A 19,230-nucleotide genomic window follows, 5' to 3' on the forward strand; every position below is an offset into this window, starting at 1 on the left:
GCATGATTTGCCCTGCTGCAGTGTGCTTAGAGGTGACCACACAGTCCATGATTGACTGTATTGATTCGATGCCATGCACAAAGACCCCACACTTGTGGCAGGTAATCGAATGCATCAAGCACTTTGTGGTGCATAGCCATCAGTCTTTTATAGTCTGGGCCCTAGAGGTCTTCATATGTGCCCTCACAGCAAGATTATGATGTGAGCTTGCCCTCCGGAGAACTGTTATTTCCCCCTGCCTTTGCTACTGTGCACTTGTGCTCATGAATCTCTCAGCGGAGACCCCTCTACCTGACTCTAAATTACACTGAGTGCCAAATTCTGAGCTGAGCAAATGGTTAAACAGGAAAAGATTTAAGAGAAGAGGGGAAAAAATTGAAAGAAATGGTCTGAGAAAATCAAAAAGTAAAACTACAGAGTTGAGCTCCAACCAGAACTGATCTTTGCTGTATTCAAGAATTGCAAATGGAATCCAGAAAGTTATTCAAGCACTCACTGGTCAGCAGTCCGCAACTTTTGGAACAGATGTTGGATATTGAAGCAAACAAATTAAGTCTTTGTTCTGATTGAAGGCCCAGTTTATTATTTCTCAATATTTGTTGTGGCATGCGAATTATGAGAAATAAAGCAATAAATATGACATTTCTTGAAGTATACCCTTTGAGTATCTCCTGAAAAGACTTGAAAGAAAGTATAGAAGTAAAAAGTAAATTCTGGGCTATGATGTTCTCAACACTAAAGATAAATATGATTAAAATTAGAACTACATTTCTTTTGTAGACTATAAGGGTTAGAATTTCAGGTTTTAGCGATTTCACCCGTTATCAGGCAAAAAAATGTTTTTACTGCTGGGTCTTAAGAAAAGTAGCTGCAGGAATTGTGGATGCATTGGTTGTAATTTACTAAAATTCCCTGGATTCTGGGGAGGTCCCAGCAGATTGGAAAACTGCAAATGTAAAGCCCCTATTTAAAAAAAGGAGGCAGACAAAAAGCAGGAAACTATAGACCAGTTAGCCTAACATCTGTGGTTGGAAAAATGTTGGAGTCCATTATTAAAGGAGCAGTAGCAGGACATTTGGAATAACAAAATTCGGTCAGGCAGAGTTAGCATGGATTTATGAAGGGGAAGTCATGTTTGACAAATTTGTTGGAATTCTTTGAGGATGTAACGAACAGGGTGGATGAAGGGGAACCAGTGGATGTGGTGTATTTGGACTTCCAGAAGGCATTTGACAAGTATCCACATAAAAGGTTACTGCACAAGATAAAAGTTCACGGGGTTGGAGGTAATATATTAACATGGATAGAGGATTGGCTAACTAACAGAAAACAGAGAATCGGGATAAATGGTTCATTCTCTGGTTGGCAACCAGTAACTAGTGGGGTGCCGCAGGGATCAGTGCTGGGACCCCAACTATTTACAATCTATATTAACGACTTGGACGAAGGGACTTAGTGTAACGTAGCCAAGTTTGCTGACGATACAAAGATGGGAGGAAAAGCAATGTGTGAGGAGGACACAAAAAAAATCAGCAAAAGGACATAGACAGGCTAAGTGAGTGGGCAAACATTTGGCAGATGGAGTATAATGTTGGAAAGTGTGAGGTCATGCACTTTGGCAGAAAAAAATCAAAGAGCAAGTTAATATTTAAATGGAGAAAGATTGCAAAGTGCTGCAATACAGCGGGATCTGGGGGTACTTGTGCATGAAACACAAAAGGATAGTATGCAGGTACAGCAACTGATCAGGAAGGTCAATGGTATCTTGGCCTTTATTGCAAAGGAGATGGAGTATAAAAGCAGGGAAGTCTTACTACAGTTATACAGGGTATTGGTGAGACCATACCTGGAATATTGCGTGCAGTTTTGGTTTCCATATTTACGAAAGGATATATTTGCTTTGGAGGCAGTTCAGAAAAGGTTCACTTGGTTGATTCCGGAGATGAGGGGGTTGACTTATGAGGAAGGTTGAGTAGGTTGGGCCTCTACTCATTGGAATTCAGAAGAATGAGAGGTGATCTTATCGAAATGTATAAGATTATGAGGGGGCTTGACAAGGTGGATGCAGAGAGGATGTTTCCACTGATGGGGGAGACTAGAACTAGAGGGCATGATCTTAGAATAAGGGGCCGCCCATTTAAAACTGAGATGAGGAGAAATTTATTCTCTCAATGGGTTGTAAATCTGTGGAATTCGCTGCCTCAGAGAGCTGTAGAAGCTGGGACATTGAATAAATTTAAGACAGAAATAGACAGTTTCTTAAACGATAAGGGGATAAGGGCTTATGGGGAGCGGGCAGGGAAGTGGAGCTGAATCCATTATCAGATCAGCCATGATCTTATTGAATGGCGGAGCAGACTCGAGGGGCCGTATGGCCTACTCCTGTTCCTATTTCTTATGTTCTCATTATGTTTCCGTCAGACCTCGCAAAATTCGGCAAACTGTCAAGATCGTTAGCGATAGTGATAAATCCGGCGTTGCACAACTGAATTTGTGCAGCGGTGCCAAAATTTGTGAATGAAAAAAAAAATCGGACCTTCTGCGCATGCGTGAATTTTAAAAAATTGTTTTGCAATTTTTTTTTTTCCCCTCATTTCTGGTCAGCTGTCAGGGAGCGCCCGTGCATGCGCAGTACACCCAGGGCTGAATCAGCCATTTTTCGATTTAATTCATGATGAGAGGAGATGCTTTCTGGCAGAGAGCCAGAAAGTTCAGCAGTCAGGCAAACAAGGTCCTTGTCACTGCTGTTGAAAGGAGATGGGTAGAATTGAACAGGAGGGGTGCAAGTAGACCCCTCCCAGCAGTTTTTGCATAGAATTTGGACCAGCATATCTGAGGAGGTTTCCTATATCGATGCCATCCGAAGGACCCACACACAGTGCCGCAAGAGGTTTAATGACCTTTGCAGGGTCATTAGAGTAAGTAATATTTTTATTGATGCACTCCTTCATTACTTAAATTATAAATAAGACAAACTATTTGTTCTCATGCTGTTGGTATAGGTAGGCTTAGTGTTATTTGCCATGAATGATCTTTACACATTATTAAGATTGCTTTCTGAGATCTTAAAGATGTTTCTGCACTTCGATGTCTTCCTCATGAATCACGTGCAACTTCCAGGGCCATTAAACAGAAGACTGCATTAAATGCACACAGTATAAGTGCTTTGGTGGCTTACTGTGTGTACTACAAGAGCAGATGGACCCTCTGGTAACCATTTCCATTGTCATTGTTGCAGGGAAAGATGTCCCAAAACCACTGGGAGCAGCGGCAGACAGGCAGCGGTCCACCCCGAGGCATGCCTCTGACAGACATCGAGGAGAGAGTGGCTGGTCTGATCGGTGCCCCAGGAAGGGCAACTGCCCGTGGGGGTGCTGAACCCCTCAATCGATAATGAGGGTAAGTCCTGCACACTCCCTGGGCTGGATTGGGGCAATGTGATGCAGTGTCTGTGGACCAGGGTTGGGGCAATGTGATGCAGTGTCTCTGGACTACGTATAATGGAGTAGTGGCGGTCCTTCAAATGAGTCTGTGCTATGTGACCTTCCTCATGTCACCCTATCCCCTCCCCTGCTGCTAATCACTCACCTGTTGTTTTCTAATTCCAGATGAGGAGGCACACGCGCCAAATCCTTCAATGGAAGCCTCCACCTCATGCCGTCATGTCGGGCGGCGGGGCGGGGGGTGGTGCCGGTGGAGGAGGAAGATGAGGGCGAGGACGAAAAACTTGAAGGAGAGAAGCGGACAGAGCAGCCTGCTCCGGGAGGGTTGGGGTTGGGGGGGCCGATGCATTCGACACCACTTTTCCCTCCGGACACCACCTCGTCCAAGGATGAAACATTCTTGGGCTTTCATCCATCCGAAGCCCCAAGAACTAGTGACGTGCAGCAATGTACTCCCGGGGTTGAATCCCGTATGTCATCTCTCCAGAGGGTGAGTCGGCAAAGCCGGTCTTTGATAGACAGGCGGACGCACAACTGTCCAGGGAGAGCGTCCAGTTCACCAGACAGCTCCTAGAGGTATTGGGTAGGATTCCCCCAAGCATCACGACACTATCTGCGAACATGACAGAGGTTGGGTCACACATTGTCCGTGTGAGCCGCGAAACCTGCGAAGTTGTCAATGCCCATGCGCAATTGATGGCCTCCATCTGTGACACTGCAAACCCCAGTGTCACACCCAGATCCACATCACCTGTGAGTGGCGATGCCGAGCAAGAGGCTTTCCACTCAGAAGCCGGACCTTTCATACCCCGAACTTTTCCAGTGGATCCACACATGGCGTCTCCATTGCCTCTCCCCCCAATACAGCAGAACTCTGGCCGTCAGGCTGCACGACGTCTTGGTGTCAACTTGGGTAGGGTCATGATACGAGGGGGTGGGGTGTGAGGGAGGAGGGTTAGGGTGAGGGGGGAGGAAGAGCCGGAGGTAAAAGACCAGAACCAGAGGACACAGTCTAAAGATAAGGGGTAAGCCATTTAGGACCAAGATGAGGAGAAACTTCTTCACTCAGGGAGTTGTTAACCTGAGGAATTCTCTACCACAGAAAGTTGTTGATGCCAGTTCGAGAATATATTCAAGAGGGAGTTAGATATGGCCCTTACAGCTAAAGGGATCAAGGGATATGGAGAGAAAGCAGGAAAGGGGTACAGAGGTGATGATCAGCCATGATCTTATTGAATGGCGGTGCAGGTTCGAAGGGCTGAATGGCCTACTCCTGCACCTATTTTCTGTGTTTCTATGTAAGACGTTCGGTGCGGGAATTTTTTTTTGTTGATTTGTTCTGTTATTTTATAAAAGTTTAAAAAGTTCCCAAGTTCAAATTTTATTTAAGTTTCAAATTAAGTTTCACAAGTTTACAATGTTTATTCAATTCTTTTGTTCACCTTAACCATTCCTGTGTAGTGTTTCATTTGCAGAATAAGAGGGAGAATAGCCAACATGGTGGGATAGAGTGGCCAGGCAACGGTCAAAAGTGTCATTCACTCTTCAAGCAAAGCGTTGAATTATGAGCTGCTGATGTAAGGCTTTTGCAGTGGCGAAAGCTGCACGGGGCCATCCCTGTGGTGGTAGTGGTGGTGGTGGCATGGGTTCCTCGCCAAGCCCCTTGCCTCTTCCTCCTCCTCCCCTCTCTCCTGAGGTGGTCCTGCAGTCCCCATTGGAAAATCCTATCCCCTCATGATGGCTAAGTTGTGTAGCATGCAGCACACCACAATGAACTCAGAGACCTGCTGAGGCAGCCTCCAGAGTTGTCCATGTTCGACGATGTTGCATGTGGCTATATGGCTCTCATTATAGCGATGTTCGGCTTCTGTCTGAGGGTGGTCATGAGCCAGGTGGCAAGGCCGTAACCTTGTCCCCCAGCCTCCAGCTCTGGCCTTGTGGTTGAGTCTCGAGACACTGCTCTCACGCAAGATGAAAGCATCATGGATGTTCCCTGGATATTGAGCATTGACTGCCATGATGCGCTGAGTATGGTCACAGACGATCTGTGCGTTCATGGAGTGGAATCCCTTTCGGATTCGGTAAACCTCTGGATTGTGTAAAGGTGCTCGCAGGGCGATGTGCGTACAGTCAATGGCACCCTGAACCTTGGGGAAGCCAGCAATTCATCCAAAGACTACAGCCCTCTCATTCTGTGCCTCATTAGTCATTGGAAAGTTAATGAAGTCTATCCTGCGTGCGTACAGTGCAGTAGTCATCTGGCATGTGTAGTGTACTGCGAGATGGAGTATATATCCCTGCTGATGCCTGAAAGGACCCAGAGGCATAGAAGGCAAGTGCCATAGTCACCTTCACCTCGACGAGCAGTGCAGTCCTGTTGCCACTGGTAGGCTGTAGGTCTACCTTTATGAACTGGCATATCTCTGTGACCACCTCTTTTCAGAAGTGCAGCCTTCTAATGCACTGTGCCTCAGAGAGCTGCAGGTATGAGTACTGTTGCATGTAAACTCGTGGGGGTTAAGGTCTCCTCCCTATACTTCTGCGACCTCTTCGATTATGTTCAAAATGATCATCAATAAGCCTTCTTTCGGCTCGATGTTGTAAAAATAATGGCTGACATAGCCCCCATTTTTTGAATATCCTTTAAAACAAATTATAAATTCACATAAAACTTCACTGTGTAAAATGAAGCCTTCTTCTCCAAATCCTGCTATGCACTGAACATCTGCTCCGTTTTCAAGATGGCGGCGTTAGCGCTGGGTATGCCCTGGGTTTGACTGATTTTTTTCTGGCCGGTTCCCGGGCGGAAGGTAAATCGGGCGATATCGGTGAATTTTCCATCCGGGGCGATAACGCAGCGTTGCACGCCGATTGACATCAACCAAATGGTGAAAACATCGGGTGGGCAGCGCCGCCACAAAACCACTGCCAAATTTTCCACCCGGGCGCAAAATGCTTTGCGACTCGTTTAGCACCAAAAAAAGACGTTTTTGCGCTTCACCCATGTGAAAAACTGGTTGCAAACCTGTCGAAAATCTAGCCCAAAATATGTTAAGACTAAAACGCAAGATCCACTGACAAGTTAAAGTTAGTTATTGAGCTAAAAGACCAACATTGATCAAATTTACTTGGGAAGGAAAACTTTCAACTAGAAGTATCCCCCGCTGAACGTTTCTTTTTTTTTCATGACAATCAGTTGAAGATGGTCACATCAATCTGAGCAGTTCTGTTAAGAAATCTAATGTGGCAGATCATCATGAGGTTTTACTGGCAAATTAGTTGATCTCCCATGGTATTGCACCTGGTAGGCATGAGAATATTATTACTCTCTCACCTGTCTCTCTTCATGTGGCTGTTACTCTCCACTCTTCTGTTTCTGCCTCTTTTCTCCATCTTTCCCAATGGCTTTTTTTCCCCTTTTCTCCTCTTCTGCTTCTCTGTTCCCTTTTAGGTGGAAGTTGGCAGGTAGTATGGCAGGGAAAGGAACCACCAACAATTGCAGGCTGCATTTGGGGTGGAGGTTGCAGGGAAAATGTAACCCTCAACGGATCCCTTTCCATCCCCTCCACCAATCACGTGAATCCTCTCTACCCTTTCACTTTCATCACATCTCCTACAACTTTATCCTCTCATATCCATTCCCCTCCTATCACATCATTACGCCAATCACTACTCGTACACCCTACCCTTTCAACGACCTCAACAAATACTGACATGTAGTCTTATTCTCTGTACTCTCTCTCCCTACTCTCACTTCTTTCCTCTCTCTCTGGCCTCAGTCTCTTTGTCTCTTCCATTCTAAGTTTAATTCAGTTTCTGAAGTTTATAGAGCACAAAATAAAAGCTACAATAGGTATGTAATCAGAACAGTCATTTTTTATATCATTCTCTCTCACTCAGGCAGCTGCTATTTTAAAAGACACTCAATGTTAATTTTATACTAGTAAAGCTTTATATATGTGTCCTCTTATTTTTCAAATTTGAAGAAAAACGACTAGGTAGAAAGTGTTAGAAGGTAAAAAGTGAAAATATTCCTTCAGTACAGATGACTGAGTGGTACTGAAGCATCCTGGCAAATTAGATACACTCTGCATGCTCAGACTGCAGAGTATAAATTCAGCTCACAGAAACACAGCTCTGGGCAAAAATACCAACTCCAAGTCCAAAGAAATCATTTAAAGTAGATACATTTTGCTATTAAAACTTTATTTTGTTTCAACCCTTATTTTGGACATGAGAACCTTCATTTCCTGAGATAAAATGTATAGCATTTAGAGTGAATTTGTGTGAACCTGGTGACCAGATTGCACAATCACAGGACAATGCACTCGATAAAATAGCAGTGTGACACCTTGAGCATTGAAAAGACTTATCACAGTGCCACATACAAGCCTAACACATACTGCAAGTACTTACAATGAGTGTTTGATGAAATATGCATCTCACTCACTGAATTTAATATATAGTGGATGTTGACTTATCTCCTCATGGACGAAACATTCACAACAATCTGTTTTAAACAGATTTTCAGGGGAATACTGTAAGGTAAATCTTGTGTCTCTTTAATGTTCGCAACAAATTTATTTAATTTTTTTTTCTGAAATTGAGGTTCCTTTAGAGTCATTTGGCCTTGCCAACAGCAACGATGGAAGAAATCTAGAACATGTGACCTGAGTTTGTTTTGTAAAAATATCGGCTGTTAGATCTGATCCCTTGATACCCAGTGCCATGTCATAATTACCAGCTAGATTTTCCATTATTTTTGCATGCATACCGCCCACTTAACGTCCATTTTAACGCTGAAATGAGGTGTAACGCCCATATATTGCCCATTTAGCCACAGAATGGAAAGTAACGCCCATTTCTCGGTCACTTATCGCTGAGCGTTACTTTCGCCATGTACGTAACGCCGATTTATAAAATAATACCACCCGCCCACTTTTTTGGGGCGGAAAGATCAGAATGGGCGAAACCAACGCCCATAATATCGGCCAGCGTTACTTTCGGCACGGATTATTAATGCCGAGATTTAATAATACCGCTTGGCCACTTTTTTGTTGTAAAGATCATATTTGCCGAAACTAACACGCAGAAAATCGCCCATCCTTACTTTCGGCACCTCGCATACATTTCGCCGACAATATCGCTCGCTGAAAAAAACGCTGTGAAAAAGTTGAACTAACCTGAACTAATCACAGCAGTATGGAAGCCATTTTCTAAATCGCAGGTCGTATTATTTAAAAGGCTGCTCTGCTTCAACTTCGGGTGAGTTTGGATGTACTCTGGAGGTTTTTTAAGGTGATATGAACATCTGGACAAACATCTTTTCATACTGTGGACGATTGGAATTTACTTTAGATGTCTTAGTGGGGACAGTTATTGTTTGTGAACAATCGGTATTATCCTGATAGTTATTGGAATGGGGCCTGTCATTTCTCAGCCCGATCAAGCACATGCTGCAGACTCGAGATAGTAGAAGGTGCATTTGACAGCATTATGTGCCCAATGTAAGACGTGCCAGACTGATGAGGAGGACCAGACGTTACATCCCCCGCACTTACAGGGAGAAGCAGTCTTACCTCAACTTGTCCGACATCACCTGCCTTAGGAGACTGCGCTTCCACAAGGAGGTTATCAGTGAGATATGCCAGTTCATCAGGTAAGATCTGCAGCCTGCCAGCCCCATCAGGACTGCACTGTCTGTCGAGGTCAAGGTCACCGCGGCACATTCGTTCTATACGTCGGGTTCCTTTCAGGCCTCAGCTGGCACCATTTGCGCTATATCTCAGCATGCCACGCATTGCTGCATTAGACAGTCACTGAAGCCATTTACGCACGCAGAATGGACTTTATCAGCTTCCCTATGACCAGGTAGGCACAGACTGAGAGGGCTTTAGGATTCTACCGAGTTGCTAACTTCCCCAAGGTGCAGGGAACAATAGACTGTACGCACATCAGGTTGCAGAGGTTTTTAAGAACCGCAAGGGATTCCACTCCCTGAATGTGCAACTCGTTGTTGACCACCAGAAAATTATTATGGCAGTGAATGCTAAATTTCCTGGCAACATCCATGATGCTCACATCCTGCGTGAGAGCGCTGTATCTGACATATTTACCAGTCAGCCACAAGGTCAATGCTTGGTGACAAAGGATATGGCCTCGCCACCTGGCTGATGCCCCCCTTGCATGACACCCACACCGAAGCCGAGAAACGATATGAAAGCCACAGATCCACTCGCAATGTCGTCGAGAAAACCATTGGAGTACTTAAGCAGCACTTTAGATGCCTCGTCCATTCAGGAGGTGAGCTTTAATACCACCCTGAGCAGGTAGCTCAATTCGTGGTGGTGTGCTCCATGCTGCACAACTTGGCTATCAGGAGGGGACAAGAATTGCCAGAAGGGTCTAACGGTCCACCTCAGAAGAGGAGGACGAGGAGATGACCTCGGGCCAGATAATTAGGCTGACACTGAAACCATGCCCCCGCCCCCTTCTCGACCGCAGGAAAGGGCCCGTGGTGGCTCCATAGCTGCAAAAGACAGAAAGGAGATGAGTAAAAGTGGAGGGCAGAGAAACCCAAGGCAAAAAACAATTAGGGCCACTGTACAGCAAAATTCTAAAGGGTCAAAGTGCAATAAAAAGGCAAGCCTGAAAGCTCGGTGCCTCAATGCGAGGAGTATTCGGAACCCAGGAGAGGGCTCTGAGCTAGTTAGAGTGGGTGAGAGCTCAGATGAACAGGAGCCCAAGAAAGAATGCAAAAGGCAGGAGGCAACAGAGCAGAGTAGCACTGGGGTAAGTGTAAACCACAAGGTGATAGGAAGGGACAATATGTATGAATATAAAGGGGCTGCAGGAGGGGTCAAAACTAAAAATCATGGTTTAAAAACTAGTATTAAAACACTCTACATAAATGCACGCAGCATTCAAAATAAAGTAAATGAGTTGACGGCACAAATCATTACAAATAGGTATGATTTGGTGGCCATTACAGAAACGTGGTTGCAGGGTGGCCAAGACTGGGAATTAAACATACAGGGGTATCTGACAATTCAGAAAGATAGACAAGAGGGGAAAGGAGGTGGGGTAGCTCTGTTAATAAAAGCTTCTCGGCCTTTTGGCTAAGATCATGCGTAACTGACCTGACAGGGGAGTAACCATGACCCCAACGTGGTTCTCCCTGGATCAGGAAGGTGATTCTCCTATGCTTTTTGGAAATAGGAGGTGGGTGGGGTGGCTTGACCCATCCACCTCCACGGAGGTTTGTGGGGGGCCTGACCCATCCACCTCCATGGCACGAACCTGGTATTGCAGTACTTCCAGGAACGGTGCAGTGGCTCTAGGCCTTTTGGCTAAGAGCATTGGCGCAGAGTGATCCTTGATGTGTGCAAGGTGATCTCTGGCGTTTGTAATCTGACAAAATGATCTGACAAAGAATTGGAAAGATTGGCAACGAAAAAAAAAAAAGAAAGAAAAAAAAGCTCTGTTAATAAAGGATGATATTGGCTCTAATGAACAAAATGTTGAATCATTGTGGGTGGAGATTACAGATAGTAAGGGGAAAAAAATCACTGGTGGGTGTAGTTTATAGGCCCCCAAATAATAACTTCACGGTGGGGCGGACAATAATCAAGGGAATAATGGAGGCATGTGAAAAAGAAATGGCAGTAATCATGGGGGATTTTAACCTACATATCGATTGGTCAAATCAAATCGCACGGGGTAGCCTTGAGGAGGAATTCATAGAATGCATACGGGATTGTTTCTCAGAACAGTATGTTACAGAACCTACAAGGGAGCAAGCTATCTTAGATCTGGTCCTGTGTAATGAGACAGGAATAATAAACGATCTCCGAGTAAAAGATCCTCTCGGAATGAGTGATCACAGTATGGTTGAATTTGTAATGCAGATTGAAGGTGAGGAAGTAGTGTCTCAAATGAGCGTACTATGCTTAAACAAGGGGGACTACAGTGGGATGAGGGCAGATTTGGCTAAAGTAGACTGGGAACACAGATTAAACAGTGGCACAATTGAGGAACAGTGGAGGACTTTTAAGGAGCTCTTTCATAGTGCTCAACAAAAATATATTCCAGTGAAAAAGAAGGGCGGTAAGAGAAGGGATAACCAGCCGTGGATAAGCAAGGAAATAAAGGAGAGTATCAAATTAAAAACCAATGCGTATAAGGTGGCCAAGGTTAGTGGGAAACTAGAAGATTGGGAAAATTTTAAACGACAGCAAAGAATGACTAAGAAAGCAATAAAGAAAGGAAAGATAGATTATGAAAGTAAACTTGCGCAAAACATAAAAACAGATAGTAAAAGCTTTTACCGATATATAAAACGGAAAAGAGTGACTAAAGTAAATGATGGTCCCTTAGAATATGAGAAGGGGGATTTAATAATGGGAAATGTGGAAATGGCTGAGACCTTAAACAATTATTTTGCTTCGGTCTTCACAGTGGAAGACACAAAAACCATGCCAAAAATTGCTGATCACGGGAATGTAGGAAGTGAGGACCTTGAGATAATCACTATCATTAGGGGGGTAGTGCTGGACAGGCTAATGGGACTCAAGGTAGACAAGTCCCCTGGTCCTGATGAAATGCATCCCAGGGTATTAAAAGAGATGGCGGAAGTTATAGCAGATGCATTCGTTATAATCGACCAAAATTCTCTGGACTCTGGGGAGGTACCAGCGGATTGGAAAGCAGCTAATGTAACGCCTCTGTTTAAAAAAAGGGGGCAGACAAAAGGCAGGTAACTATAGGCCGGTTAGTTTAACATCTGTAGTGGGGCAAATGCTTGAAGCTATCATTAAGGAGGAAGTAGTGGGACATGTAGATAGGAATAGTGCAGTCAAGCAGACGCAACATGGATTCATGAAGGGGAAATCATGTTTAACTAATTTACTGGAATTCTTTGAGGATATAACGAGCATGGTGGATAGAGATGTACTGATGGATGTGGTGTATTTAGATTTCCAAAAAGCATTCGATAAGGTGCCACACAAAAGGTTACTGCAGAAGATAAAGGTACGCAGAGTCAGAGGAAATGTATTAGCATGGATCGAGAATTGGCTGGCTAACAGAAAGCAGAGAGTCGGGATAAATGGGTCCTTTTCAGGTTGGAAATCAGTGGTTAGTGGTGTGCCACAGGGATCGGTGCTGGGACCACAACTGTTTACAATATACATAGATGACCTGGAAGAGGGGACAGAGTGTAGTGTAACAAAATTTGCAGATGACACAAAGATTAGTGGGAAAGCAGGTTGTGTAGAGGACACAGAGAGGCTGCAAAGAGATTTAGATAGGTTAAGCGAATGGGCTAAGGTTTGGCAGATGGAATACAATGTCGGAAAGTGTGAGGTCATCCACCTTGGGAAAAAAAACAGTAAAAGGGAATATTATTTGAATGGGGAGAAATTACAACATGCTGCAGTGCAGAGGGACCTGGGGGTCCTTGTGCATGAATCCCAAAAAGTTAGTTTGCAGGTGCAGCAGGTAATCAGGAAGGCGAATGGAATGTTGGTCTTCATTGCGAGAGGGATGGAGTACAAAAGCAGGGAGGTCCTGCTGTAACTGTACAGGGTATTGGTGAGGCTGCACTTGGAGTACTGCGTGCAGTTTTGGTCGCCTTACTTAAGGAAGGATATACTAGCTTTGGAGGGGATACAGAGACGATTCACGAGGCTGATTCCGGAGATGAGGGGGTTACCTTATAATGATCCCTTTCATTATTTTAAATGTTTCTATAAGATCACCCCTCATCCTTCTGAACTCCAACAAGTAAAGACCCAGTTTACTCAATCTATCATAAGAACATAATACATAAGAATTAGGAACAGGAGTAGGCCATCTAGCCCCTTGAGCCTGGTCCGCCATTTAACAAGATCATGGCTGATCTGGCCGCGGGTAAGTGGAGCTGAGTCCACGGCCAGATCAGCCATGATCTTGTTGAATGGCGGAGCAGGCTCGAGGGACTAGATGAGAACTAGGGGGCATAGCCTCAAAATACGGGGGAGCCAATTTAAAACCGAGTTGAGAAGGAATTTCTTCTCCCAGAGGGTTGTGAATCTGTGGAATTCTCTGCCCAAGGAAGCAGTTGAGGCTAGCTCATTGAATGTATTCAAATCACAAATAGATAGATTTTTAACCAATAAGGGGAGCAAGCGGGTAAGTGGAGCTGAGTCCACGGCCAGATCAGCCATGTTCTTTTTGAAAGGCAGAGCAGGCTCGAGGGGCCAGATGGCCTACTCCTGTTCCTAATTCTTATGTTCTTATGTATTCAACTGTCATTGTAATCCATGTATAGAAACATGGAAAATAGGTGCAGGAGTAGGCCATTCGGCCCTTCTAGCCTGCACCGCCATTCAATGAGTTCATGGCTGAACATGCAACTTCAGTATCCCATTCCTGCTTTCTCGCCATACCCCTTGATCCCCCGAGTAGTAAGGCCTGCATCTAACTCCTTTTTGAATATATTTAGTGAATTGGCCTCAACAACTTTCTGTGGTAGAGAATTCCACAGGTTCACCACTCTCTGGGTGAAGAAGTTTCTCCTCATCTCGGTCCTAAATGGCTTACCCCTTATCCTTAGACTGTGACCCCTGGTTCTGGACTTCCCCAACATTGGGAATATTCTTCCTGCATCTAACCTGTCTAAACCCATCAGAATTTTAAACGTTTCTATGAGGTCCCCTCTCATTCTTCTGAACTCCAGTGAATACAAGCCCAGTTGATCCAGTCTTTCTTGATAGGTCAGTCCCGCCATCCCGGGAATCAGTCTGGTGAACCTTCGCTGCACTCCCTCAATAGCAAGAATGTCCTTCCTCAAGTTAGGAGACCAAAACTGTACACAATACTCCAGGTGTGGCCTCACCAAGGCCCTGTACAACTGTAGCAACACCTCCCTGCCCCTGTACTCAAATGTATAAACTGACCTAAGTTGTACACCGTGAGAACACTGACACTAGGTGGTGAACTTGTGGGAGACACTCCTAACCCGGACTTTCAGGTATAAAAGGGGAAGCTCCACCCATCTGCTCCACTTCAGTCCTGGCTAATAAAGGTTACTGGTCACAGAGTGACCTTCTCTCTAGTATGGGCCTCGTATGTATTTGTACTGTATAGTAAGGACATAATAGTTTCTCTGAGATCCCCTCTCATCCTTCTAAACTCCAGTGTATAAAGGCCCAGTTGATCCAGTCTCTCCTCATATGTCAGTCCAGCCATCCCTGGAAACAGTCTGGTGAACCTTCGCTGTACTTCCTCAATAGCAAGAACATCCTTCCTCAGATTAGGAGACCAAAACTGAACACAATATTCCAGGTGAGGTCTCACCAAGGCCCTGTACAACTGCAGTAAGACCTCCCTGCTCCTATACTCAAATCCCCTTGATATGAAGGCCAACATGCCATTTGCCTTCTTCACCACCTGCTGTACCTGCATGTCAACTTTCAATGACTGATGAACCATGACACCCAGGTCTTGTTGCACCTCCCCTTTTCCTAATCTGCCGCCATTCAGATAACATTCTGCCTTTGTGTTTTTGCCCCCAAAGTGGATAACCTCACATTTACCCACATTATACTGCATCTGCCATGCATTTGCCCATTCACCTAACCTGTCCAAATCACCCTGCAGCCTCTTAGCGTCCTTCTCACGGCTCACACCACCACCCAGTTTAGTGTCACTGCAAACTTGGAGATATTACACTCAATTCCTTCATCTAAATCATTAATGTATATTGCAAAGAGCTGGGGTTCCAGCACTGAGCCCTACGGCACTCCACTAGTCACTGCCTGCCATTCTGAAAAGGACCCATTTACCCCGACTCTCTGCTTCCTGTCTGCCAACCAATTCTCTATCCACATTGGTACATTACCCCCAATCCCATGTGTTTTGATTTTGCACACCAATCTCTTGTGTGGGACCTTGTCAAAAGCCTTTTCAAAGTCCAAATACACCACATCCACTGGTTCTCCCTTGTCCTCTCTGCTAGTTACATCCTCAAATAATTCCAGAAAATTCGTCAAGCATTATTTCCCTTTCATAAATCCATGCTGTCCTGTCACTGCTTTCCAAATGCACTGCTATTTCATCATTAATGATTGATTCCAACATTTTCCCCACTACTGATGTCAGGCTAACCGGTCCATAATTACCCGTTTTCTCTTTCCCTCCTTTTTTAAAAGTGGCGTTACATTAGCTACCCTCCAGTCCATGGAAACTGATCCAGAGTCGATAGACTGTTGGAAAATGATCACTAATGCATCCACTATTTCTAGGGCCACTTCCTTAAGTACTCTGGGATGCAGACTATCAGGCCCCGGGGATTTATCGGCCTTCAATCCCATCAATTTCCCAAACACAATTTCCCGCCTAATCCTTCAGTTCCTCCTTCTCACTCGACACTCGGACTCCTAGTACATCCGGAAGGTTAGTTGTGTCTTCTTTCGTGAAGACAGAACCGAAGGATTTGTTTAATTGGTCTGCTATTTCTTTGTTCCCCATTATAAATTCACCTGAATCCGACTGCAAGGGACCTATGTTTGTCTTCACTAATCTTTTTCTCTTGACATATCTATAGAAGCTTTTGCAGTCAGGTTTTATGGTCCCGGCAAGCTTCCTCTCATGCTCTATTTTCCCCCTCTTAATTAAACTCTTAGTCCTCCTCTGCCGAATTCTAAATTTCTCCCAGTCCTCAGGTTTGCTGCTTTTTCTGGCCAATTTATATGCCTCTTCCTTGGATTTACTATCCTTAATTTCCCTTGTTAGCCATGGTTGAGCCACCTTCCCCATTTTATTTTTACTCCAGACAGGGATGTACAATTGCTGAAGTTCATCCATGTGATCTTTAAATGTTTGTCATTGTCTATCCACTGTCAACCCTTTAAGTATCATTTGCCAGTCTATTCTAGCCAATTCACACCTCATACCATCGAAGTTACCTTCCTTTAAGTTCTGGACCCTAGTTCCTGAATTAACTGTGTCACTCTCCATCTTAATAAAGAATTCTATCATGTTATGGTCACTCTTCCCCAAGGGACCTCGCACAACAAAATTGCCAATTAGTCCCTTCTCATTACACATCACCCAGTCTAGGATGGCTAGCTCTCTAGTTGGTTTCTCGACACATTGGTCTGGAAAACCATCCATAATACACTCCAGGAAATCCTACTCCACTGCATTGCTACCAGTTTGGTTAGCCCAATCAATATGTAGATTTAAGTCACCCATGATAACTGCTGTACCTTTATTGCATAAATCCCTTATTTCTTGTTTGATGCTGTCCCCAACCTCACTACTACTGTTTGGTGATCTGTACACAAATCTCACTAGCGTTTTCTGCCCTTTGGTATTCCGCAGCTCCACCCATACTGATTCCACATCATCCAAACTGATGTCCCTCCTTCCTATTGCATTAATTTCGTCTTTAACCAGCAACACCACCCCGCCTCCTTTTCCTTTCTGTCTATCCTTCCTAAATGTTGAATACCCCTGGATGTGGAGTTCCCAGCCTTGGTGACCCTGGAGCCATGTCTCCATGATGCCAATTACATCATATCCGTTAACTGCTATCTGCGCAGTTAATTCTTCCACCTTATTCTGAATACTCCTCGCATTGAAGCACTGAGCCTTCAGGCTTGTCTTTTTAACATACAATTTTGCTGTAATGTAGCGCTTTTTTTTTTTGCCTTGGGTTTCTCTGCCCTTCACTTTTATTATTCTCCTTTCTATCTTTTGTTTCTGCCTCCATTTTATTTCCCTCTGTCTCCCTGCATCGGTTCCCATCCCCCTGCCATATTAGTTTAACTCCTCCCCAACAGCACTAGCAAACACTCCCCCTCGGACATTGGTTCCAGTCCTGCCCAGGTGCAGACCATCTGTTTGTACTGGTCCCACCTCCCCCAGAACCGGTTCCAATGTCCCAGGAATTTGAATCCCTCCCTTCTGCACTACTCCTCAAGTCACATATTCATCTGAGCTATCCTGTGATTCCTACTCTGACTAGCACCTGGCACTGGTAGCAATCCTGAAATTACTACTTTTGAGGTCTTACTTTTTAATTTAGCTCATAGCTCCCTAAATTCGTCTCGTAGGACCTCATCCCGTTTTTTTACCTATATCGTGGGTACCTATATGCACCACGACAACTGGTTGTTCACCCTCCCTTTTCAGAATGTCCTGCACCTGCCCCAAGACATCCTTGACCCTTGCACCAGGGAGGCAACATATCATCCTGGAGTCTCGGTTGCGGCCGCAGATACGCCTATCTATTCCCCTTACAACTGAATCTCCTATCACTGTAGCTCTCCCACTTTTTGTCGTGCCCTTCTGTGCAGCAGAGCCACCCATGGTGCCATGAACTTGGCTGCTGCTGCTCTCCCCTGATGACTCATCCCTCTCAACAGTACCCAAAGTGGTGTATCTGTTTTGCAGGGGGATGACCGCAGGGGACCCCTGCATTACCTTCCTTGCACTGCTCTTCCTGTTGGTCACCCATTCCCTATCTGGCTGTGTACCCTTTACCTGCGGTAAGACCAACTCTTTAAACATGCTATTCACGTCATTCTCAGCATCGTGGATGCTCCAGAGTAAATCCACCTGCAGCTCCAGTGCCACAATGCGGTCCGTCAGGAGCTGCAGGCAGATATACTTCCCGCACACGTAGTCGTCAGGGACACTGGAAGCGTCCCCGACTTCCCACATAGTACAGGAGGAACATAACACGTGTCCGAGCTGTCCTGCCATGACTTAACCCCTAGATTAACTTAATTTGGCAACAACAATGATAAAGGTTACTTACTGATAAAGAAAAAGAAAAGTGACTCACCAATACCAGCCAATCACTTACCCGCTTGGCTGCGACGTCACCTTTCGATTTCTTTCTACTCCTTTTTTGTCTCCCTGCTGCAGCTGCACCGGCTGGCCTCCTCGAACTCCCCGCTGCCTCCCCGTCTCGACGCTGGCCTTTTGTAGGCCTCTCCAACGCTGCTCCGCCTCCTCGAACTCCCCGCTGCCTCCCCGACTGGACGCTGGCCTTTTGTAGGCCTCTCCAACGCTGCTCCGCCTCCTCGAACTCCCCGCTGCCTCCCCGACTCGACGCTGGCCTTTTGTAGGCCTCTCCAACGCTGCTCCGCCTCCTCGAACTCCCCGCTGCCTCCCTGACTCGACGCTGGCCTTTTGTCGGCCTCTCCAACGCTGCTCTGCCTCTCGAAAGGAATCGGACACGTAGAATGGCAGTGCCACGGTGTCCTTGACCTCGATGGACAGTGATGTCCTAAAGGTGCTGACAGGCTGCAGATCTGCTCTGATGAGCTGAAGCATTTCACTGATAACACTTTGTGAAAGCGCAGTCTCCGAAAGCAGGTGTTCTCGGATAAGTCGAGGTAAGATCGCTTCTCCCTGTAAGTGTGGGGTGTGTATGGTCTGGACCTCCTCCTCAGTCTGGCATGTCCTAGATTGGGCACATAATGCTGTGGATTAGACGTTGTGCCATTTGCACTCTGCAGCATTTGCGTTGTAATCGATGCAGGCTGAGAAATGGCTGGCCCCATTCCAATAAAAGTATAATGCCGCTTGTTCACAAGCAATAAATTTCCACACTAAACGACACCTACAGTAAAACCCAATCGTCCACAGTATGAAAAGATGTCAATCCAAACTCCCCCAAAGTTGAAGCAGCCTTTTCAATGAAGCGACCTGTGATTTGCAAAATGGTGTCCATACCGCTGTGATTAGTTCAGAACAGTCCAACTTTTTCAGAGCGGTATTTTTAGTGAACGAT

General features: G+C 45.3%; 1 pseudogene; it reads left to right on the forward strand.

Annotated features, from left to right (window-relative positions):
• The first annotated feature begins 10,541 nt into the window (after positions 1-10,541).
• LOC139279310 (U2 spliceosomal RNA) lies at positions 10,542-10,779 on the forward strand (annotated as a pseudogene).
• The last annotated feature ends 8,451 nt before the right edge of the window (positions 10,780-19,230 follow it).

This window comes from Pristiophorus japonicus, chromosome 1, assembly GCF_044704955.1.
Source record: "Pristiophorus japonicus isolate sPriJap1 chromosome 1, sPriJap1.hap1, whole genome shotgun sequence".
In the NCBI taxonomy this organism is placed as follows: Eukaryota; Metazoa; Chordata; class Chondrichthyes; family Pristiophoridae; genus Pristiophorus; species Pristiophorus japonicus.